Source organism: Dasypus novemcinctus, chromosome 6 (genome assembly GCF_030445035.2).
Source record: "Dasypus novemcinctus isolate mDasNov1 chromosome 6, mDasNov1.1.hap2, whole genome shotgun sequence".
In the NCBI taxonomy this organism is placed as follows: Eukaryota; Metazoa; Chordata; class Mammalia; order Cingulata; family Dasypodidae; genus Dasypus; species Dasypus novemcinctus.
In genome coordinates, this window is record NC_080678.1 from 24,058,361 (window position 1) to 24,066,015 (window position 7,655).

The 7,655-nt window shown below is 41.0% G+C and overlaps 1 non-coding gene across 1 annotated transcript; it reads right to left on the reverse strand.

Annotated features, from left to right (window-relative positions):
* Positions 1-1,767: 1,767 nt before the first annotated feature.
* On the reverse strand, positions 1,768-1,872 carry LOC111764472 (U6 spliceosomal RNA). Its single transcript, XR_002797065.1, has one exon. It is a non-coding gene; the product is annotated as a U6 spliceosomal RNA (small nuclear RNA).
* Positions 1,873-7,655: the final 5,783 nt, after the last annotated feature.

The window sequence follows — 7,655 nt, forward strand, 5'->3', positions numbered from 1 at the left end:
ATATTCTAGACCTTTAGAGTAGCCCATGTTTAGCTCTTCATATTTTTTCAGCTCTTCTTCGTCTGATTCTTGCTCTGTATATGTAGTATAATTTTTAAGACTGTACTTTTTGTGCAACTGTTTCACCTCCAGGAGAAAACTGCCTTTCCTCTGTTCCTTCTCAGGGACTCTTGATCTGCTCTGTTTGTATTTGTGTAGAATTTTTTCCTCAGTTCCCATGATTTGCTTAAATTCTCCCCTCATTCAGTGCTCCCTTTCCCTTACACTTTTCACTTCAAAGAACTATCTTATCTTACAGAAGTTCAGTCCCACTCCAATCTTTTTTTTTTTTTTTTTTTCTGTGAGGTTTTTCTGCCTCTAGTTCCTTTCCCATTTGGATATTCTGTGCTGGGGACCCAGGTAGGTTCAATCCAGAAATGTCAGTGTAAGAAATGTCAGTGTATCCAGAAATGTCCGTTTTGCATTTTTGTGGTCCAGCAAAGAGAGACTGCATTGAGTGTGCCCACCTCTCACCAACAGCTCTGTGGCAGTCTCTATCTCTTTCTTTCCCCTCTGGAGACCCTTTTGTACGTGGCACTCAGCTGCTTGTGTTTCTTGCTGGGTCTCTGTGGACTTGGGTCCTTGTGGAAGGCTGTAACTCACTGCTGGGAATGGCTTTATAGTCTGCATCCATGGTAGGATGCTACCTCTGTGAGACTCCAAGCTGCATGGGAGTGAGTAGGGTGGAGGAGTCCAGAGTAGTGGGTCTGGGATGGAAATCTTCTACTTGATCTTGGAGAGTATTTTTCTTTGCTTCACCATCTGTGGGTTGCTTCTCCAGTCTCTATTGACCTCCAAAGTTCCAAGCAAGTGGTATTTGTCCTTTTATTAATTGATTCTGAGGGGAGAATTTTCCAGGGGGTGAAAGACCTTTGTTTTTACTTTGAGACAGTTACTTGGAGACACCTGCACCCTTTTCTGAAACTGGAATGGTTGGCACAGCATGTGTTCTTAAGAGAATTAATACTCTAGAAGAATCGAAGTGTCTTGTGCACCTATCACTCATTTTCAACCCAACCCCATCCTCTTGTGCACAACTGGCCTGGTGGTCAGCAGGGGACTTGTTTCCATGGCTGGAGCTTTTACATTAATAATTGTTTGACAGTCTCACACAGATTCTGTCCTGAGGGCTTGGTTCTATTGTGCAAATACTAGTTTACCCCTTTGTAGGGATGGGGAGAAAAAGCAAGAAAAAGAACTAGAGGGACTGGGATTTTTACTAATAACAAAAGGGAGGTGTTCACATAATTTCATCCTATGTATAACCTCCCTTGGTAAGGAGGTCGAAGTGTTATTACATTTTCAGTTATCTTTTGGTTAGTAGGTAACTGATAAAGATAGGAAGGCTAGACCAGTAGCTTCCATCTCAGCACAACACCTGTTATTTCCTGGCATGTGATTGGCCCTTATTTAATAAAGCTTTATAGTCATAATTTCTCCCCCCTGTGGTGCTTTCCAAGAAACACAGACACCTCAAGCACCACACCTAACCCAAGTAATTTTTTGTTGTTGTTAGAATATAGGGTCTGGATTGCTGTCACCAAAACCTGACCATTATGCTGAGCAAAATATACATGTAAAATATTTTTTCTATCCTTTTCCAGATTTTTTGCCTGTTCCTGGACTGTGTGTTTTTAAAATTTCATTACAGCACCCCTATTGGCTTATTAGTTATACCTCTTCCTAAAAGTTTTCGAGGAGTTGCCCTATGGCTTACAAAGTAGCTTTCAAAATATGAAACACTTCAGCTATCTATGTATCACCATGGCACAGGGGCTATGTTAATCTTCTGTGATGACCCAAATTTACTACATGTGCTGCTGAAGCAAGCACTTTCTCTAGATTTTCTTCTGCCCATTCTAGAGCCTGGTAATCCAGTGTTGGTAAGCAGAGACAAGCAGCCCTGTAGAGCTACAGATCTCAGATGAAAGAAGACTGGAGGAACATCTTGCTCTGGACTGACCGGACTTTCAGGTTCCACACACTAGCAGGATTTCAAAACAAAATTCTGAGGTTTCTGACTTTTATTTTGCTAAATAAGGATAAAAAAAAGAAATACCCTTTATCAGTACCATAATTTCATAAAAGAAAGTATGTTTTAAGTCCCCCGCCCCCAGAAAAATGTAGAATGTGACAACTTTTAAATTGCATGATTTTAGCTCTATGAAATACTACTTTTGTTTTTCTCACCTAAGTGTAGCCTGGTATTTGGAAACCATGGATCTCGTCCAACCCTTCATTATAAGATGAGGAAAAAAGTCTGGAGAAGAAAGTGATTTGCCTGAGGTCACACCCTGTTAGCCTTTTCCTTGCTCTGCAGACACCGGTGACAATGGCAGCATTTCGTGACAATGGCAGCATTTCAAACATGACAACACTCTCGTGGTTCTGTAGGTTGTCGAAACCAAATAAGTTAAGGAAGCCCTGAAGATGGAAGGTGTGTTAGTTATCGGTCCATTGCCTTTCAGCTCCAAATTGCCTCTCAGCTCCAGCTTCAATATCTGCTCTGTGATAAACAAGGGACATTTTAAGCCCTTCTCTTTTAAAGTGAGCATAATGCTAATCTTTCTCAGTAGAGGGCGCTGGAGGCACGTTGCAGGAGAAAGAGGCTTCCTGAAGTTTCTGTCCAGACTGGGCGTGTCAGTCATGTGGGTATGAGGACATCCAGGGGAGCCTGCCCCAGCCACCGGCCGAGGACACCATCCCTCTGCCACCTTGTGCCGTTTGAATTACCTGGTGATAATCACTCCGCAGCCCTCCCAACATGGAAACCTAAGTTCCTGTGTGGCCTGCACATAGCCCACCCCCCCCAGACAGTCACACCCCAAGCAGCTGCGCCCCTGCAGTCCCTGTGTGTGTCCCCACACTCTAAAGGCCTCGACCCCTGCCGGTGTCCAGACTGCCACTGCTCGCCCACGGCACAGGCTGCTGACTGCCCTCCACTCTAAGGTCAGGCAGCAAACCTCTGCTGACGCACATCCCCTCCAGTGAGGCCTAAACACCTGAATTTGTGCTTCCTGGGTTTTCTCCCTCTGCCATAGGGAATAATGTAGTGTTTCCTTCTATCGTACAGTGACTCTTTTTATCATAGTTAATATCCTTTATATGAAACCTCTTCCCTTTCAGCTGCTGCGTGGGTTCTATCTCCTGATCAAACCCAGACTGCCCCTAAGGGGAGAATGAAGTAGATGGTGCAACCTTCTGAAGAGACACGGGGTTGCTCTTGGGCACTCAAAACTTCAGTGTTTAAAAATTTAAAAATAACATTTCTTCTCCTTCTGATATTTAACCAATTCATATTGCATCGTCACTCATGTGTGAGGGACTGTGGGCGATACGTAGCGTATGCAGAAAGTGCGGGAAGGGATTAAGGCCCTAAAATAGCGCTGAGACCAGATTTTGGCTGGAGGAGATGGCACTCGAGAAAGGCCTCCATAGACAGGTGGAAATTGAACAAATGGAAAGAAAATGCAAGGGAAGCCTAGATGGAAGAAATCTCTGTGCCTTTTGCTCAGGGCAGGACAGGTGCTACAGAAGCGGGAAAGTGCAACGTGTAGAGGGAATAACTAGCAGTTCTGTTTGGCTACTGAGCAGGAAGAGACTGAAGAGACTCAGGGGCCTACTGATTTGCCATTGAGCAAATCCAAACTCTTCTGATAATCTGCCATGGAGTGTGCTTCAGACCCATAGTTTTCTCAAGGATCATGAGGGAAAATGATCAGAGTTCAGAAAATTTCAGAAACCGAAAGAGTTTAAATGGATAACTGTTGACAGAAATGATGGTAGGTTAGCATTTGTGTCTCGAAGAAACGGCAGAGTGTGTAAGATAGAACAAGGAGCTCCTCCTGCCATTTTGAGGAAATACTATCAGATCATAATAAAGTTAATTCAGTGGATGCATTACAGCTGAGCACATGGGCTACTCTATTAAAGTATCAGTGGTTTTGATCATGGACTTGAACAGGTAAATTTTTAAAAAAATCAGTAAGTATAACAACATTAGCAAACAAATGCCTCCCTGGTAATAGACTAGCTGCAGTTTCACACATAACTACCTCTGCTGATTTATTCCTCTCCAGCCCTGTTCATTCACTGCTGCAATAATGAAATGGAAGATCCTTGCTATAAGACAGACACTGTTTTAAATTACTGATGCTTGTGAGCTCATTTGATTATTGCAAATGACAACAACAACATTTTAGAGATGAACAAGCTAAGTAAGGTTGAACAATTGTGCTTGACATCACCCAGCTACTATTCAGCAGAGCCAAAATTTGAATCCAGGCCATCTGGGTCTAGAATCTATGCTCTCAGCCAGGACACCAAATTCCTACTAATTAGTGTCCTCAGCCTTAACACAGTACCAGGCACAAGGAGAATATACAGTTACCACTTACCAAATAAGCAGATTAGTTGTTAGAAAGTATTCAGTGTTCTCTTAGCATATGTAAGCATTGCAGGGCCAAATTAACAGTGCTGAAGAAAAATTAACACAAGCATACAAACAATATCATAATACATTGCTGTACTGAACACATTTTCCCCGGGTAGTTCAGATTAACCTGTTTGGCCCAAGGTGCAATTTAATCTGAAACTCATTGAAAAAGAATATACCGTGCCTGGATTATTGCAATGTAAAAAAAATGGCATGTATTTCTTGCCCATATGTTAGAGTATCCAGGAAAGCTCTTTAGTCTTGGCCAATTTTTTGCTAGCAGGATATGGAAGTAGACACTGGCTTCAGCAAAGACAAAGAGGTGTCCTGGCAGTGGACTTACCTTGCTATCTGGCCACATTTTAGCTGAAAGGAAGCAGAGCTTTGTTGGTCATCATATATTAATATGTAACAGAAAAAAATCATTGTCAAGGACTGGCTGAAATTATATTTTTCAAAATAGCGTCTCCTGCACTGAAAAGCTCTGTTGGCAGAGATTTTGCTAAAAGTCCAATGATGTATAAAAGATTTGCTGAGAGCCAACATAAAAAGCTTTCTGAGCTTCAGTGTTCTTTGGGTGGGAAAAGATTATGGTTTATCATTTTTAAAATTCTATTACATATGATACAATAAAGGTATTGCCCAGATAGACCCAAGATTTTAAGGCAATTTCAGTTGCTGACTTACTGACATTTCTTATTTTAATCTAATTAATTGACATGGATGAAATGTCTACTATGAAAAATGCATAAAAGTGCAAAGAAATATTCAAGTAGGATCTACAGAATTAATCGTTATGGGTACATAATCATTAAAAAAGAAAAATGGAAAACAACTTTAAGCAACCTCAAATGACATGAGTACAAGTTTTTCTGGAATATGTTTTCCTTAATATTATTAATTTTGACAATTCTCACCACTCCATCTACAGCAGAGTGTGCTTTCTCTAAATGAAAACTAATTTAAAATGATTTAAGGGGCACCCTGGGATGACAAGAACATCTTACAGTTAGCAACACTTAGCAATAAAACCTCAAGAGGCTTTAAAAAAACGGGAGCAGCAAAACTTAATGATGATTTTGTTTATGTCGAATTCTAAAAAGACCATTCTGTGTTTGCTTAAAAAATTTTAACCTGTATTATTTTTATGCTGTCATAAATTGCTTAAGATTTTAAGTTTCAACATTTATCTCTCAAATTTTTTTTTGCTTTATCAAAAGAATGATTTTTAGTTATTAATGAAGTTAGATTCTTAATTCATTTGATTGCATAAAAAAGGTTCAGCATTCGACTTTGGATCTGGGCTCATTTTCACTTTGTTATACCATCTACCACCCCTAAAATGGTTCTGAAAAATCTTGACCAAGATGCTCTAGTCTGAAATGTGCCTTTCAAATTGTAATTCACTCCCAGGCCTCTGCTTTCAAGTTCTTGACATAATGTGACAGGCAATACAAACATTAACAACCATCTTCTAGAATATGGTTGAGTTTTTATGGTCAGAAACCTTATCATTTATTCGTGGTGATGAGCTTGAACTATTAAGCAATTTGATCAGCCTGAAAAATTAGATAAGAGAAGATTCGTATCACCAAAAATTTCAGTGTTGGGGTATAATATGAACTTTGTTGAAATAGCCAAAGATTTTGTGTCATCTATGTATCTTTAAAAAAAAAAGATAATAGTCTATTTGATCTAAAAAAGAAAAAAAAAATAGACAAAAAGTGTAAGTTCTGGAGTAAGACTGCCTGGATTTGAATCCTTGGGCAAACGGCTTGACCTTTTTGTACCTTAGTTTCCTCTGGTGCAAAATGATAGTGATAGCGGTGCATTCTTCACAGTATCGTTGTAAGATTTAAGTGAAATAGTGAGGATAAAGCGCTTTCCATACCTTCTCACATTGTGAGTACTGAATAAAATGCCAGGTCTCCTGATGGCAGGTAGTTCAGAGCACCACACTGAACACGGCTCTTCTAGACTCGGGGACACTGCAAGCTCGTAAGTCCTGGGAAAAAGACTCCAGGTGCAAAGGCAATTAAAGACTTGGGCTTATCTTTATAAAAGAATTCCCAAAGCAGTCCGCCATTAGTACAAACAATAAAGGCACAGTCATGGAGGGATTATGGAATTCAGTCCAGGGACCAAGAGACTTAGCAAGGCTTTCGTTTTGTTTTGCCTCTGTGTGTGTGTGTGGTTTTTGTTTTGTTTATTTTGCTGTGAATCTCAATTTGTTGGAGCGAAAAATGAAGATAATTCAAAAACTCCTGCAGAGGAATTAAAGTGGGAGTTAACTTTAGGCTTCCAGTGCCACTAGGTGGCAGAGGAAGGTCATTAGGCAGCCAATCATCAAGCAGTCCCACAGGGCTAGTCCCAGTCTGCGGGCTCCTGGGAGACTTTTTCCCTGTAACTCGAGGTTCTAGTTCTTGTCTTTTCAGCATGTCAGGTGAAAGGCCCATGACTCGCCCCCAGAAGTCCGGGACCCTGGAAGGCAGGCACTAGCTAGACTTCCCAGCATATCATGAGTGTGATTTTACTGTTGCACAAACTATGACGTAGAAAGTAACCAGCACATTTCAACTTTTGAAATTTTATTTTCAAGTCTTCTAGAGCTGTACATTTGGAAGAAAGGGGAGCATTCTTGCAGTAGGTTGCACAGCACTTGGTAACTGAAGGTGGAGCCGGCACCCTGCGATACCACCTTTCTGCCTTACATGAGGCAGATCCACTTCCCAACCTGGCCACTCCAAAGAGGGCCAAACAACTTGCTTGCTATTTAAAACCTTCTCAGTCTCAGAAATAATTCCTTTTGGATATTGAATTATGGGTGAAGTTTCTAGCACTTCAAATTTTAGGAGACTCGTTTGGACTGGTCTTGAGTGATCATATCGACAGGTCTTATTTTTCATTTGTAACAAGAGCAAGCTCTGAGTCTGAACTGGAAGGCACTCTAGTTCCAAGCTCTGGCTTGGCTCTACCCTGTCTGGAGAGAGTCCAGGGTGGGATTGATCAAGCAGCCTTGTGAGCAGAGAGGGAACGTCCACTCTGGCAAAAGATCTACTTTCATGTCATGTCACCAGCACGTGAAGCAGAAGCACATGGACCCAGCAGGTTCTCCCTGATGATTTGGAGTTACATTATATTCAATATAATTTGCTAAGAATGACATAATCATTTATAACCA